General features: G+C 43.7%; 1 protein-coding gene across 6 annotated transcripts in view; it reads right to left on the bottom strand.

Moving 5' to 3' along the window:
• PALS2 (protein associated with LIN7 2, MAGUK p55 family member) overlaps positions 1–17,837 on the bottom strand; it is a 123,258-nt gene that overhangs the window by 55,475 nt on the left and 49,946 nt on the right. The window contains exon 1 of one of the 6 annotated variants that reach the window (XM_077811374.1): positions 5,708–5,779. The exons of the other annotated variants lie outside the window; for them this stretch is intronic. The gene's annotated coding sequence lies outside the window, so the exon portion shown is untranslated. Of the gene's footprint in view, positions 1–5,707; positions 5,780–17,837 lie in introns of those variants that run through there. 6 annotated transcript variants of the gene reach the window in all.

Genomic DNA, 17,837 nt, shown 5'->3' on the forward strand with positions numbered 1-17,837 from the left:
CGTAAGTTACACTGATTTCAGCGGTAGACAAACCTAGAGTCTCACTCAGTACCAAGAGCAGGGGAGAGACAGTCTGCTTCTTAGAGGACTTAGGAAGTAATGTATCCCTCTTTGTGAAGGGGGTGTCCACCTTTACCTTCCTAATGCCTCTGCTTAAACAAGTCCTTGAGCTTGATCAAGGATCGCTAGGGAGCATTGTTGCTAGAGGGGCACTACACAGAAGCTCCAGCCAGTGTGCCAGGAAGCAGGAGGGATCAGAATTGGAATGGGGCTTCTTGGAGAGTTCTATGAAGTGTCTACAGAGTTGGAACTCCCCAGCCTCCTCCAGTCCAAAGGGGAAAGGATCGACAGATTTTGCACTTAGAAGAAATGTGTGATTCCCTGAGTCAACATAGGCAGGGTCCTAACCAGAAAGGCTTGTGGGCAGGCGAGGCAGGGCTTAAAGCCTGGAATCTTGGGCATACTAAGTGCTTCAGACATTGGGGCAGCAAGCAGGGAAAACCCTCAAACCCCAAAACTAATACTAACAGCTAACCAAGGGAAAAAAAGTGAACTCAAGCAGGACTGCCAGCAAAAGCTGAGGACACTGAAGGGTTCCGTCTCAGACCACAAGCAATAGAAAGGAATTAGAGAGCAATTGGTCCATGCTGCCCTTTATATCCATGGTTAAGAGTTTGAGGAGGTCCAGAGCACAGGAGCAGACCAATGAATATGGCCATTAAAAAGTCTTCTGGTCTCAGGTGCATGGAGCACATGTGCACCCTCTGTGAATACCAACTGGGAGAAGCACTTGAAGAACTACTCCTTAGATCTTCCCTCTGGCATTATGCTCATACCTCTCCTAGTTCCACCACATACATCAGGGTATTCTTGCTGGAATATCTGAAAATATAGGACCATGGTCAAATAGGCAGTCAGCTGGCTTTATTTGACTAGTTACAGCTGACCACCTTCTCTGTCCTACAATCCACGGAGCTAGACATATAAATAATAAAATAATAGGACTGGAAAGGACCTCGAGAGGTATACTAGTGCAATCCCCTGCACTCAAGGCAGGACTAAGTATTATCTAGACCATCCCTGACAGGTGTTTGTCTAACCTGTGCTTAAAAATTTCCAATGATGGAGATTCCACAACCTCCATAGGCAATTTATTTCAGTGCTTAACTATCCTGACAGTTAGGAAGTTCTTCCTAATGTTCAACCAAAGCCTCCCTTGCTGCAATTTAAGTCCATTGCTTCTTGGCCTATCCTCAGATGTTAACGAGAGCCATTTTTGTCTGCCCTCCTTGTAACAACCTTTTATGTACTTGAGAACTGTTACCTTGTCTCCTCTCAGTCTTCTCTTCGCCACACTAAACAAACCCAATTTTTTCAATCTTCCCTCACAGATTATGTTTTCTAGACCTTTAATCATTTTTGTTGCTCTTCTCTAGACTTCCTCCAATTTGTCCACATCTTTCCCGAAATGTGGTGCCCAGAACCGGGCACAATACTCCAGTTGAGGCCTAATCAGCACAGAGTACAGCAGAAGAATTAATTCTTGTGTCTTGCTTATAACACTCCTGCTCATACGTCCCAGAATGGTAAGTTTTTTTTGCAACAGTGTTACATTGTTCACTCATATTTAGCTTGTGATCCATTATGACCCCCAGATCCTTTTCTGTAATACTCCTTCCTAGGCAGCCATTTCCCATTTTGTATGTGTACAACTGATTGTTCTTTCCTAAGATGAGTACCTTCATTTCTTCTTATTGAATTTCATCCTATTTACTTCACACCATTTCTCCAGTTTGTCCAGATCATTTTCAATTTTAATCCTAACCGCCAAAGCACTTGCAACCCCTCCCAGCTTGGTATCATCCTCAAACTTGTTAAGTGTACTCTCTATGCCATTATCTAATCATTGATGAAGTTATTGAACAGAACTGGACCCATAACAGATTCCTGCAGGACCTCACTTAATATGCCCTTCCAGCTTGACTGTGAATCACTAATAACTACTCTCTGGGAATGATTTTCCAATGAGTTATGCAGCCACCTACAGTAGCTCTATCTAGTTTGTATTTCCCCAGTTTGTTTATGAGAAGGTTATATGAGAAAATATCAAAACCCTTACTAAAGTCAAGATATACCACATCGACTGTTTCCCTCCTATCCACAAGGCTTGTTATCATGTAAACGAAAGCTATTCGGTTGGTTTGAATCAATTTGTTCTTAGTCAGCATGGATTTGTCACTACTTATCACCTTATCTTCTAGGTGTCTGCAAATTGATTGTTTAATTATTTGCTCCATTATCTTTCTGGGTACTGAAGTTAAGATGACTGGTCTGCAATTTCCCTGGTTGTCCCCTTTTTATAGGCTGGCACTATATTTTCCCTTTTCCAGTCATTTGGAATCTTACCCAAGAGGAAAAAGCAAACAAACTTTTTAATGAATCTATTAGTCTTGCAAGAACCAGACAGACATTTCACCCTTTGGAGACACCTAAAATTGTTGAGCAGAGAGGCTACTGGTTAAATTCAAATTTGACTCAATCTCCACCTGCTAGTCACAGGGTTAATCCCCAAATCCCCATACTGGTATGTAGAATGAAACAAATATATATTTGCTGGTTGTCTTTAAACAAAGATTTCTAATAGGTTCAAAAAAATGTCAAAAAATATTGCACTTCAAGCTCAAAGAAAGCATCTGGTGAATACAGTTGCAAACTTGAATCATGTGACAAGTAATTCTGAATGAACATTTTTTCCAAGTCTTCATTTGACTGTATCACACAACTGGAAGACTTTTCCAAACAGGACTAATAATTAAATAGGAATGTTACAGAACAGAAGTAATACGTATTTGTGTCGCACACTGCTTAGCACAGTACCCCTAAACTAAGACAGTGCTATTAGCCGTTTATTTTCACGAGCACTAAAATTTAATTTTTTTTATTTTTATTTTTTTTAAAAGATGGATGTGTTCAGAGACATTGAGGGCAAAAACCCAGTTCTCTTTTGAAGTGATTATTTCTCCAGCTGTAAATTATTCCCAAAGCCAGCCTGTCAAAATTCTAGCATGCCTACAAAGAAATGGATAAATTGTTTCAAAGCTGCATAAACAATTCTGTTCAATAATAAGATTTGAATCATTGCCATTTTTCTTGCACTTAGCATGTCTATGACTTAGCTAGAAAAGCTTTGATAGAATTAATTTCAGCAGCCATGTCATAAAATATTCTGAGTCTTCCGGAAAGATTATGAACAGTTAGCACTGATAGTGTTACAGTGCTTGTCCTGATAGAGTACAGCAACTGAATTTTTCACTGACTGGAGTGGCAAAAGGCATTCCATATGTGCTGTCAGCACCAAATGATGAGCATAAAGTGGTTTGATTTTGTGCAAAATGCAAAGATCTGGCTTTCCTTCAATCACTCATATTCAAAGACAGCATTCCATGTTCTTCATCCATGTTGCCAGGCTGGACAAAAACACTTTGATGGAGAGTATAAGAGCATGGTGTGCCAAAGCGTGAATGGGTCCACACCCTGGACCATACCTGGTGCTGCCTGCGGGGCCACCCCAGCATGTCATGGATTTGCAGGACTGAGTCAGATCTGCAAACTTCACTATACAATGCCTGGTGCAACTACATCAACCGTAGTCACTCTAGCTGGTTCAATGGTCCTCAGTAGACCATGCATGCTTGATGATGACAACTGACCGAAGACGGACTATGTGAGAGTACCTTATTAAAAATGCCACAAATGCCTGTTTGGCCCCCTTGTGCAGATGGATAATGATACAGTCTTTAATTACACAATCACATCCTATTTTTTCCCCTCATAGGACCCTTGGTTAATTCAGTAGACAGGATGGACCTGCTCTGGGAATGAATCAGGGTTGCACAGCAAAGGAGGTCTGTCAGACCGTTGCTTCATTTATTGCGTAAATTAGAAAACATGTAGTGAATGAGGCAGGGGAATTGCAGGAAGAGAAAGGACAGTCTCATGGTTAGGGCAGCTGAAGGCTGCCCTGAAGAACTGGATTTTATCCCTGACCCTGCCACAGAGTTCCTGTATGATGCTAAGCAAGTCATTCAAACCAAACCTATCATAGGTGGTCACTAATGGTGTGTGCCTTATTTTCTGCATGCCCAACTTGAGATCCCAGGGCCTGCTCTGTGCACACACAGCTGCAACTGAAGTCAGTGGTAACTGTGTTTGAATACATAAAGTGCTATGTATTGCTACATACTCGGGATGGAGGGAGGGGGAGATCAGGCCCTAGGCATCTCAAATTGGGCACCCACAGTTAGTTATACCTTTAACATGAACCTCTTTGTGCCTCAGCTCCTCATCTGTTAAAAAACAAAATTTTGAATAGTTGCTCATTAAATGAACACCATCCACTCTGTGCACTGAATGAGACAGGGGTTCTGTGGAGAAAATCATTATGTGATCATGTAATTAAACACTACCATAAGGCACATGTACAAAGGTGCAAAATTAAGGTTGCACAGGAATTCCCAACTCGAGTGCCTGACATTGCGACCTTTATTATTTGTAAACAAGTAGATTGTGTGTGTAATTTTATATAAATACACACAAAAAGACATCAGTGAAAAATTCATGGGGGGTAGGATTGCAACACAACCAGCAGCTCTCCCCCTCTTTTCCATGCCCTATCATCTTACTTTCTCTACCTTCTCTTTTAGGGCTTACATCTTTTGTGGTTACAGCCTCTAAAAAGAAGAATCATTACACATATTTGTACACGTCTGACAAATTCCATCCCATAGTTGTTTGGAAGAACAAAGCCATGGACACAATAGATTAGACACACAACAATTTTGAGTAGTACATAATCTAATAAAGAGGATCCCCACAAAGGGGAATAAAAACCAGGATGATAGAGAAGAAATATAAAAAGGTTGGCCTACTGGATGCAAGAAAAAAAGAGAAACTTGATCAAATATGGGGCACAAGCATTTAAAACACAGACAAAGGAAAAGTGTCTCATAATATCCTCAGGATAAGCACCATGTTTGGCTGAACTGCCTGGTGCAATTTTTTGGCAATATTATATTATCATCTTAGAATCCCTTCATAGTAGCAAATCCTAAAATTCCAGTTTCTGGTACCAAGGAGTTACAGATACTTCAAGCAGGTTTAAAATTTTAGTGTCTGTTTTAGGAAGGGCTATAACCTCAAGACTAAGAACAGGATTTGAAGAGGAAAAAACAGAACCAGCACTACTTGGGACGGCTTCACAAGAGTTACTTAATCTAGAACTTTTTGAATAATTTAAGCATGAACATGCAAAAGACTACTATTTTTAGGGTCTAAATGGCACAGTGGTTCTTTCCCCTCACTTAGATTGAAATTATAATTTAGGTGTCAAGTGACTAGTTTAGCTTTTTCTTCAGTTATCTACACTGCAAAAATATTTCCCAACTCAGTCATGCACAGAGATTGTCAGCCTAGTACAATGGAATCCTGGACTGTAGGTAACAGATTATTTTTAATCTACAGAGAGGTAGAAGAGTAGGGGTTTAGCAGATCATGACGGAGATGCAGTATTAGAGCTATGGATAGAAGCTTGCATCATGTCTACTTGTCTACCTACATTATACCTGACTCAAACTAGTGCTATCAAACCCTTATTTTCATAAGTATGAAACTCTCACATTTAAATGAGAAAAAAAAACCACAGCCTTACTTCTTTCAGGCTGTGAAGACTGTTAAAAAAAGCTGAAGCATCAATTGTCTGATGAACGGCTGGTCTGCAGTGCTGCATTTTCTGGAAAGAAGTGATATTTAAAGATTATTTTATTTCCTGCAAAAAAGTGGATACCTAAACCACCATTCCCCAAAGACGATGAAATAAAAGCAAATTTAGAATTTTTTGGCTAGAGGCATTCTTTGGCCAACAGAAAAGAAAGATACTGTCAATGGAGAGAGAAATCAAGAGCCAAATATTGAGGAAACTTTTAGATTTTTCTTTAAACTCTCAGCTGTAAAGAATAAAGACAATTCACTAAAACTAAACATTTATTTTGACAATAAGCCTAGATAAATTAAACAATTTACTAATTCCTGTTCAGTATACACTGATGCAACCCCCACCTGCTGAAAACGAACTAACTGGAGAGGAAAAAAAGGTAATGAATTCCTCAATATGTTTTGCCTTGCTTTGACAACGAAAAGACGTTCTACCCTATAGTATGAACAAGTCCTGCTTCCAGAACTGAAAGTTCTTCTCTGTGGTAGATAACTAGCAAAGCAGAACTCCATATTTTATTAGTTTCTCTATAATTCAAGCTGCCTAATCAATTTCTGGTTGGCTCTATGTAGGTATTTTTATCATGTCATCTCTATAGTATGATCATCAACAGTCAGATCATCACAAAAACCAGAGGGTTTAAAATAGGTTCCAAAAAGTTTAAGGTTAGGCAAGTAAGTAGAGGAAGTATTTCTTCCCCACTCTCTTTGCCACTGCAGCTGAGCCATTTTTGGATGCAACACTAGAAGAAAAAACAGTTATTCATCTAATCGTAACTGTTGTTCTTTGAGATGTGTTGTTCGTGTCCATTCCAATCAGGCGTACGCGCACACACGTGCACGTTGGCTGGAAGATTTTTCCCTTAGCAGCATCCATTGGGTCAGCCTGGGCGTCCCCTGGAGTTGTTCCCTCATGGCACCTAATATATAGCCCTGCCGACCTGCCACCCCTTCAGTTCCTTCTTGCCAGCTACTCCAACAGAGGGGTAGGAGCATGGGTATTGGAATGGACATGAACACCACATCTCGAAGAACAGTTACAAGAAGGTGAGTAACCATTTTTTTCTTCAAGTGCTTGTTCATGTCGATTCCAATCAGGTGGCTCCCAAGCAAAATTAGGAGGTGGGGTCGGAGCTGTCTACTGACTGGAGTACTGCTCTACCAAAGGCCAAATCATCTCTGGCCTGCCTAGCAACCGCATAGTGTGTGGCAAAAGTGTGTATTGATGACCACGTCGCCGCCCTGCATTTTTCCTGGGTGGGGACTTCAGCCAGGAAAGCTATTGATGAAGCTTGCGCCTTTGTAGAGTGTGCTGTTATTGGAGGTGCTGGGATCCCTGCTAGACTGTAGCACTCAGTAATGCAGGCCAAATTCCATGATGAAATGCGCTGTGTCGAAACAGGCTGGCCCTTCATCCTGTCTGCTACTGCGACAAAGAGCTGTACTGACTTCCCGAATGGTTCATCCTCTCAATGAAAAAGGCAAGCATGCTACGGACATGGAGAGCATGGAGTCTCTGCTCCCTGCTATTTGCATGAGGCTTGGAGTAGAAAACCAGGAGGAAAATGTCCTGGTTGATGTGGAACTGTGATACAACCTTTGGGAGGAAGGCTGGATGGGGCCCCAGCTGAACCTTGTCCTTAAAAAACACGATGTAGGACAGCTTGGACGTTAGAGCCCTGAACTCAGACACCCTCCGAACTGATATTATCGCCACCAGGAATGCGACCTTGTAGGAAAGGTAGAGCCAGGAGCATGTTGCTAGAGGCTCAAAGGGATGCCCCATGAGCCTAGAGAGGACCAAGTTAAGGTCCCAAGCCGGAACTGATGTGGAACTGTGATACAACCTTTGGGAGGAAGGCTGGATGGGGCCCCAGCTGAACCTTGTCCTTAAAAAACACGATGTAGGACAGCTTGGACGTTAGAGCCCTGAACTCAGACACCCTCCGAACTGATATTATCGCCACCAGGAATGCGACCTTGTAGGAAAGGTAGAGCCAGGAGCATGTTGCTAGAGGCTCAAAGGGATGCCCCATGAGCCTAGAGAGGACCAAGTTAAGGTCCCAAGCCGGAACTGGTTAGCAGACGTGCGGGTACAAGCTGTCGAGACCTTTCAGGAAGCGACTGACCAGGGGGTTAGCGAAAAACAAGCAGCCCTGTGCCCTGGGCGGAAAGCCGAGACGGCAGCCAGGTGTACTCTTATGGAAGACAAGGAGAGACCTTCCTACTTTAGGTGGAAAAAAAAATCTAAAATCTGGGGCACTGAGTCTAGCGCCAGGGGAAAGTTGCGCTGAGCTGACCAGATTTAAAATCTCTTCCACTTGGCAAGATACGTGGCCCTAGTGGAAGGTTTCCTACAGCCCAGGAGAACCTGTCTGACTTGTTCTGAACAGGAGAGCTTGAACGGATTCAGCCATGGAGCCTCCATGCTGTGAGATGTAGCGACTGCAGGTTCGCGTGCTGGAGCCTCCCGTGATCCTGCGTGAAAAGGTCCGGGAAGAGCGGCAAGGTACTCGGGGCTCCCACTGACATGCCTAGGAGAGACGTCTAAGAATGAGCTGAGCCCAGTCTCTGCAGATCTTGAGCAGGACCTTGCAGATGAGCGGTATGGGTGGGAAAGCGTATAGAAGCAGACCCCCCCCCCCCGCCCCGCAATGGAAGAGGAATGCATCCGCTGTGGAGCCCGAACTGTGATTCTGGAAGGAGCAGAACTGCTGACACTTCCTTTTGCATTGTGTGGTGAAGAGGTCGATCAGAGGACAGTCCCACCTCTGGAAGAGTGAGGATGCGACGTCTGGATGAAGGGACCACTCGTGGCTGTGAAAAGACCTGCTGAGGCGGTCCGCCAGCTCATTCTGGACCCTTGGAAGGTACGATGCCTGTAGATTGACTGAATGAACTATACAAAAGTCCCATAATCTGAGGGCTTCCTGGCACAGCGGAGAGGAGCGTGCACCCCCGTTTGTTGATATAGAACATCGTGGTCGTATTGTCTGTCATGACTGATACACATTGACCTGCTAGATACAGGTGGAATGACTAACACCCTAGGTGTACCGCCCTGAGCTCCTTGGCACTTATATGAAGACTGAGATCTGTCTGTGACCAGAGGCTGAGTCCTGTGATCCCCCAGATCTCCCGGCCCCAAATCTGACGCGTCCATCACTAGCGCTAGGGATGGTTGTGGGGCAGCAAAGGGAACTCCTGAGCACACCTGCTGAGCATCCGTCCACCACAGGAGCGAGTCAAGGATATGGCGAGGGAGGGTCACAATCCTGTCTAAGCTGTCCCTGGCAGGTATGTACACTGACACAAGCCACGACTGCAGCGGTCGAAGCCTGAGTCTGGCGTTCTGAACCAGGTACGTACAGGCCGCCATGTGGCCAAGAAGTTTGAGACAATTTCTCGCTCTGGTGGTGGGGAACTGCCTGTGTCCCTGGATTATGGTGTCGAGGGCCTGGAATCTCGCCTGTGGGAGGAATGCTCTGGCTTGGGTTGAGTCCAAAACTGCCCCTCTGAACTCTATCCTCTGGACTGGGGACAGAGTTGATTTTGCCACATTCAGTAGCAGGCCCAGATTCTCGAAGGTGGCTCTGATGAATGCCACCTGAGCCCTGGATCAGCCAGCTGTCGAGGTATGGAAACACCTGTACCCGATGTCTCTGCAGAAAGGCATCAACGATTGCCATGCGCTTGGTGAAGACTCGAGGTGCTGCTGACAGACTGAAAGAAAGGACAGTAAATTGGTAATGTGAACCACTGACCACAAACCTGAGGAACTTTCTGTTGCTGTGCATGATCGCTATGTGCAAATACGCGCCCTTCAAGTCGAGGGCGGCATACCAGTCTGCTGGATCCAGTGAAGGGATAATGGACGTCAGGGAGACCACGTGGAACCTGAGTTTCCTCACGAACTTGTTGAGGTCACACAGATCCAGGATAGGCCTGAGGCTGTCTCTGGCCTTCGATATTAGGAAATAGGGGGAATAGAAACCCTCTCCCCTGTGCTCCAGTGGAACCTCCTCCACTGCCCCCAGTGCTAGGAGTGATTGCACCTCCTGAATGAGAAGTTGCTCGTGAGAAGGGTCCCTGAAGAGGGATGGGAAAGGGGGGTGGAAGGGCGGGAGGGCACCAAATTGGATGGAGTATTCCTTCTCTACTGGGCGAAGCACCCAGCGGTCCCAAGTTATAAGGGACCATGCCCGGTTGAAAGAGGATAGTTGGGAGAAAAAGGTAAGGCAGGGTAGATCCAGTCTCTGGTCTGGTGCGCCGTCCTCGACTGCACCTTCAAAAGGCCAGTTTAGGGCCAGAGGGTGGTTTGGGCTGGCCTTGATTAGTGGAGGAATGTTGCCTTCTCCTACCACTCCAGTTCCTCCTCCTAGAATTGTCCTGGCGGTTCTGCTGCTGGAACCTTTGAGGAGGTTGTGGGCGGAAATGTCTCTGCTGTGTGGCGGGGGTATGCAAGCCCAAGGATCTGAGAGTGGCTCAGGAGTCTTTTAGGCTGTGGAACCGTTTGTCCGTCTTTTCTGAAAAGAGTCTCACCCACAAACGGGAGGTCCTGAATCGTCTGTTGGACTTCATAGGGCAACCCTGAGACTTGCAACCAGGCCCCCCACCGCATAGCCACCCCGTCACCATGACTCTTGTGGCAGCATCTGCAGTGTCTAAAATGAAGCACGGGAGACTAATTTCCCTTCTTCCACCAATGCAGTGAACTCTGACCGAGAGTCCGAAGGGATGAGATCCATGAACTTCGCCATTGAAGCACAGGTGATATAAAAAAGAGTACCTGCTCACAATGGCCTGCTGGTTAGCAATACGGAGTTGCAAACCACCAGTGGAGTAGACTTTTCTACCCACGAGGTCCAGGCGTTTAATACCCCTATTCTTTTGGGAATGACCTTGGAAACCTTGTCTCTCCTACTTGTTAGCCGCATTGACCACTAGTAAGTCTGGAGGCGGATGGGAGTAGAGACGCTCAAAGCCTTTGGAGGAGACAGAATACTGCCACTCATTACATTTGGCAGTGGGTGGCAGGGATGCTGGTGTCTGCCAGTGTCTTAGTGGTGTCCACCACCATCTTTATGAGGGTAACACTACCCGTGAAGGCCCCGAGAGTGCTAGGATGTTCATCATGGGATACATATCCTCTATCACCTCCTTGGCTTTCATGCCCAGACCTTGGGCAGCCCTGTGGAGCAACTGCTGTAGGACTCTTATCCTCAAAACGCAGGAGTTATGGTCGTCCCTGCCAATGCTTCGTCCAGGGACGAGGGGAAGGAAGCGTATGCCGGTAGTGGAAGCTGTCTACCATCTGCCCTGGAGGGGTCACGTAACTCCCCGGGCAGAGTTGGAGGAGACGGAGACGGTGCCGATGTCTGTGCCAGGGCCATAGGCATCATAGCAAACGTGGGTAGTCTCACCAGAAGGAGCTGCATCGGCACGCTCACAGGAGCCCCCGGGGTCAGGGGGCCCAGTGCCAACATAGACACCGGGGCCGTAGGTGCCTGCATAGAGGTCGACTACGGTACAGGCATGGGAGACTGGTGCATCAACGTCGTGAAGGCCGGTACCAAAGTCGGAGCAGACTATGGTGCCGGAGTCGATGACAGGGCCAGAGGCAAAGGCGTTGGGACCGTAGGTGCTGGGGTTGGATGCACAGCAGAAGGCGGCATGAAAGTGGCAGAGGCCACTGAAGGTGTCACCGAGCGTGGGCCCTGGGTTCCTCCCTGGCCCTGGTGATAAGCCCAGAGAGTCCAGAAGGGCCAATGAGGTAGATTCTGCCACTGAGGAGGCCACACCTGATACTCCCTTCGGTCTCTGCCCGACCTCGCTCTACAGCTTCTGCTCCTACTTGAGTGATAGGAGGTGGGCTCTGACTCCAAGGTCTCAGACACTGAAGACCACGGAGGAGCTGATCCTTAGTGCCTTGAACATTGAGAGCTTGGGGAGCGGGAAGGCTCTCTGACAGAGCGTGCAGGTGCCGATGGACAAGGCGAAAGGGAGTGCCTCGACATCGTAGCTGGCTTTCCCTTAGAGTGCACTGGAGGACGGGGCTCCATTGGTGCTGAGGGTTCCTACCTGGTAGGCGAGAACAGTGCCATCAGGTGGAGGAGATCTCTAGTGGCCTGGTATGCTTCCAGCGTCAACGGGAGCTGCAGCTGTTGCATAGGCACTGGTGATTGAGATGGGGCCAGACTCGACTGCCTCACCTGGACAGGAGTCGACACGGCCTAGGAAGGAGACGCCAAGGAGTGGAACACCTGGGGTCGTGTGTCTCGAGGCTTAGCCGGAGGAGAACAGTCATCCGGCTTTTTCTTCTTTTGACGCACTGGTGAGTGAGCGGTGCCTACTATCAGATGGGCCCTGTGAGGTCATATAATTCTGGAGCATGTGCTCCAGAATTATTAACTGACTAAATCTTGGTATTCAATCATCCATCAAAACAGAAATTAAATCTTAAAGTACCTGGTATGTTCAGGATTAATTCTAGGCTGCAGGTTCACTACCTTGGTGCCAGAAGCTGAGATTACAATAAAAGCACCTAGAAACTTAGTAGCCATTGATTTTCAAGTCCCATTGATTTTCAGCAAGATTTAGGAATGTAGTCACTTAAGGGCTTTTACAAATTTTACCTAGTGTCTAGATTGGTGTTCAATTTCCTTGTTTGTCTATCTTTAATATTACCAGAAAAACTTCAACAGAAAAAAGTTTAAATCATCTGTTAGATTTTTCTCAGCACCCATCCCTTCACTGAAAGCACAGCTAAATTACATAAGACAAACAGTTATTTAAATTTTTTCAAAAGCAACGCAGAGGGATTAAAACATGACTAATTCTGTAAATGGCAAATTATAGCCAAAAGCCTTTGAAGTAATATTAAAAAAACAGATGTATATAAATATTTCATCACTCCTCAATCATGATTTAAACATGGGATTTCTTTCCCAAATTGAAAGTGCATGCATAGTATATTTTTATTTGAATATCTTAAAAATGTATTTAATGTTTGAAACAAAGTGGTTGCTAAGATTTTAAATGAGTATTCATAAAGTCCAGAAGAGTAGCAAAATAGGGGTAACAAAATGGGCACAGCAATCCTTTAAAGTGTGCCTTTCCTCTTTCAATTTAATTTATCTCATCTCTAACATGTACCTTTACAGAGGAGTCATAAAACTGATGCAGTTACAGCTATGATTCTGCTGAATCATTTAAATCAATTTGTTGCAGTGAGGTAGAACAAATAGTATTGCTTTAACCAGTCATACTAAGAAGCATCATTAATTGCTGCAAGTACCATTACTCAAATTCCATACCACATTACTAGCCACACAAAATGAATATTCATAATATACATACATTTGTTAGACTGTTTGTCTTCGTGAAAAGATTAAGAAATGGTTGTTCCAACATTCCTCACTGCACGTCCAGATTCGATAGAGAACAAGAGCTACAGAACTTCATCCAACAGATGCTCCAGTCTTGTCCCTCCCTGTTAATTAGTGAGTCCACTGGGTAGCATGCTGCTTTAAAAAAAAATCCACATCTTCACTGTATTGATGTTGAGATCTTATCTTTCTGCTCTCAGCTCCAGAATGTTCATACATAAAGCATTTTTCCATGGATACCAAGATCAAGGTACTGTTAATGTGTGTGACTTAAGTGAGATCCCCTGCTCCTCAGATTAGAATCAGTTTTGACTAACACCTCGTTTGATTTTTCCAAGAGGCGACCCTGGTGAAGGTTAAGGTTCTTGGATCACCATACGTAAAAGGGTGAGGATGAATGAACAACTTTCTGGAAGAATTCCTTTATTTTCTACTTTCAGTGCACCATTATCCTTCCTATTTAGAACAGACTGTTGATCAGCCAAATCTTAACAGAATTTCTGAGACTAGAAATGGGGCTTGAAGGCTCTTCAAGCTTCTTCACTTGTGCTATAATCTTGGGGTTCAGATAGTCTTAAAAATATCTAACTCTGCAATAATGCCAGAAGTGGAGCTTGCTAGTTCACCACAACACCAAGAACGGATACTGGGATAGCAAGGCGCCCAAGACTAGTAGAGGCTATGCCAGCCTGACCACACAAGTGCCCAGAGGAAGCCCACCAGCCAGCATAAGGCATCAACAAGACATGAGATCACCTGGTCCCCCAAACTGTAGTACTGTTGTGGAGAAGCTAAATTAAGTCTTTGCATGGGTCTTCACTACAGAGGTTGAGAGAGAGATTCCCACATCTGAACCATTCTTTTTAAGTGACAAATCTGAGGAACTGTTCCAGATTGAAGTGTTAGTAGAGTAGGTTTTTGAACAAACTGATAAATTAAACAGTAATAGGTCATGTGGACCAGATAGTAGTCACCCAAGAGTTTTGAAGGAACTCAAACACTAAATTGCAGAACTACTAACTGTGGTATGTAACCTTTTGTTTATATCCTAAAGTTATCTGAACCAGATAACTGCAGAATATCTAATATAACAACCATTTTTTAAAAAAGGCTCCAGAGGCAATCCTGGCAATTACAGGCCAGTAAGCCAATCTTCAGTTCCAGGTAAATTGTTTGAAACGATAGTAAATAACAGAATTATGAGGAGCATACATGAACACACTATGTTAGGGAAAGAGTCAACACTGCTTTCGCAAAGGGAAATCATGTTTCACCAATCTATTAGAATTCTTTGAGGGTGCTGACAAGCATGTCGACAAGGGTGATCCAATTAATCTAGTGTACTTGGATTTTCAGAAAGCCTTTGACAAGGTCCCACACCATAAACTCTTAAACAAAATAAGCAGTCATGGGATAGGAGGGAAGGTACTCTTGTGGATTAGTAACTGGTTAAAAAGACAGGAAACAAAGGATAGAAATAGATGGTCAGTTTTTACAATGGGGAGAGGCAAATAGCAAGGATCTGTACAGGGACCAGTGCTGTTCAACATATTCATAAATGATCTGGAAAAGAAGGTAAACAGTGAGGTAGCAAAGTTTGCAGAGGATGCTAAATTACTCAAAAAAGTCCAAAGCACATTGCAAGGAGTTACAAAAGGATCTCATAAAACTGGGTGACCGGGCAACAAAATGCCAGATGAAATTCAATGTTGATAATTGCAAAGCAATGCATGTTGGAAAACATAATCCCAACTATACATATAAATGATGAGGTCTAAATTAGCTGTTACCACTCAAGGAGATCTTGGACTTGTTAGGGGTTGCTCTCTGAAAACATATGCTCAATGTGCATCAGCAGTCAAAAAAGCTAACAATGTTCAGAATCATTAGAGAAAGGATAGATAATAAGACAGAAAATATCATAATGCCATTATATAAATCCATGGTGCACCCACACCTTGAATATTGCACGCAGGTCTGGTTGCTCCATCTCAAAAACAATATATTAGAATTGGAAAAAGTACAGAGAAGGGCAGCAAGAATAATTATGGGTATGGAACAGCTTCCATATGAGGAGAGATTAAAAAGAGTGGGACTGCTCATCTTAGAAAAGAGGCCACTAACGGGGGATATGATAGAGGTCCATAAAATCATGAGTGGTGTGGAGACAGTGTTATTTACACCTTCACATAACACATGAACCAGATGTCACCCAATGAAATTAATAGGCAAACTTAAGGAAGTATTCCTTCACACAACGCATATCAACCTGTGGAACTCTTCGCCAGGGGATGCTGTGAAGGCCACAAGTATAACCGGATCCAAAAAGGAACTGGATAAGTTCATGGGGAATAGGTTCATCAATGGCTATTAGCCAAACTGGTCAAGGATGCAACCCCATGTTCTGGGTATCCCTAAACCTCTGACTGCCAGAGCCTTGGACTGGATGACTGGATGACAGGGGATCATTCGATAATTGCCCTGTTCTGTTCATATCTTCTGAGAGTGGCTGGCACCACATGCTTCAGAAGATAGGATAATGGGCTAGATGGACCATTGGTCTGACCTAATATGGCCATTCTTATGTCCTGACACTAATGACTGAGCAAGCTACATAAACTTTTTTCTTTTAAATACCATTTTCTTGTCCCTATTTTGTGGTTAGGGACACCTGCCACCTATATTCATGATTTTTCTCTCAACGGTTCTTTAGGTATGAATGAGAGAGTGAAAAATAGCATGTGTGTTTCCAAATTCTAAAATTTTTCACTACAAAAGGTCCACCCCCGCGCTCCTGCTAGTAATAGCTCACTTTACCTGATCACTCTTGTTACAGTGTGTATGGTAACACCCATTGTTTCATGTTCTCTGTGTATATAAATCTCCCCACTGTATTTTCCACTGCATGCATCCAGTAAAGTGAGCTGTAGCTCACGAAAGCTTATGCTCAAATTTGTTAGTCTCTAAGGTGCCACAAGCACTCCTTTTCTTTTTGCAGATATAGACTAACACGGCTGCTACTCTGAAACCTGTCCAAATTCTAAGACAGTCCTATCCTAAATCACTTTGTGGGTTATAAAATAGCGTCTGCAAAAAATACTTTGCCCAACGGACACAGTAGAGATAAATTAAGTCAGGGAAACAGCCACATGGTGAAGCCACTCAGAGCAATTCTACACTACAAAGGTTATGTCAACCTAAGTTACGTCAACGCAGCCAGCACAGTAATTAAATCACTTTAGCATGTCCACTCCATGCTCCTTATGTCAGTGGTGCACATCCTCACCAAGAGCACTTGCACTGATTTAACTGTCAGTATAGAGCATTGTGGCATGGCTTCTGAAAGGCAGCAACAATCAATATAAGCAACACAGTGTCTATGCTGACACTACATCGACCTAACTACACCAATGTAAGTGCTACACCTGTCAGAGTTATTAAGTCAGTGTAGTGGGTAAGTTACATTGGCAGGAGCTCCATTTAGTGCATATACTTATGTAAGCTGCCTTACATCAACCTAACTCTGTAGTTTAGACCAGGCCTCAATGGCAACCTTGAAGGAGTCTAGACACAACTTTAAAGGACTGAGAAGCAAGCCATGCCTCCTTATGTTTCCAGGGACAGTATGTATAAGAATTGATCATGTGTTGTTACCCTCATGATTTAAATCTTATTGTGGTCATCCAGTGATTTAGCCAATTAATGACAATAATAGGGAATGAAATCAATTTGTTGATTAACAGTTCCAACTGTCATTTTGATTAGATAATTGTGCTGTTTAATCCTTCATTGGTTAATAAGACTTACAAATAATAAATGTAAAATTGATTTTAACTTTTCACTAAAACTACTGTAATAAAATTCACAAGTCACAGACTGGTTTTCTTTCAAAATTGCAACAAGAGACACAAATCTGCCCCTCCCCGCAGGGCAAAGGTTTTTTACTCAAGAATCTAAGAACTACATAGCGCTATACCTAATCAATAGCCATGTCTCTTACAACAGCCAACGTCTCTATTTTCGATATCACTCAACATGGAATTTAGGTTCAGCAAAATAACTGTTGCAGTGCTCTGCTACTTCTTCCCTTTTCTATCTGTTTTGAGCAGTGGTTGTTTGCTTGTTTTGAGTTTGAGATGCTGATTCATTCACATCTTTGAAAAAGAAAGGAAAAAAGGAAATTAAAAAATTATTTTCAGAAAGTCCCACAATAAAGAAACTAATTACAGACAGCTATTTGCTGTCCTTGTTTTTAATTACATAAAAGCTTAAAGTTATAGCATTACATATTAAACTAACCTTTTAAAATAAACTAAAAGCAGTCACAAGCAAGCATTATTAAGACTCATGACCAGATCTTTCTTTTGAAGTTATTCAGCCAGCCACTTGCTAATATTACATGAACAACTAATTTATTTTTAGTCAGTTGGCTGCTAGTATCCATCAAACATACTAGAAGAGACAAGAGTTCTCAGGTTTTCTGGAATTTTGAAGTCAGTAGGTGCTACAGTCACAGAATTTCATTGCTTCAAAATTTCTGTTATTTGCAGAAGCTGGCTCTGACGTATCTCAGAATTCTAAGGTCCTGAATAAACGCGCTACAGTTAGAAGCAGTGCCAATTGCTTCTGTACATACGCTACATAAGAATAGGCCCAGTTCAGCCTAACCTTTGCAGAAAG

This window comes from Eretmochelys imbricata, chromosome 2 (genome assembly GCF_965152235.1).
Source record: "Eretmochelys imbricata isolate rEreImb1 chromosome 2, rEreImb1.hap1, whole genome shotgun sequence".
Lineage (NCBI taxonomy): Eukaryota > Metazoa > Chordata > Testudines > Cheloniidae > Eretmochelys > Eretmochelys imbricata.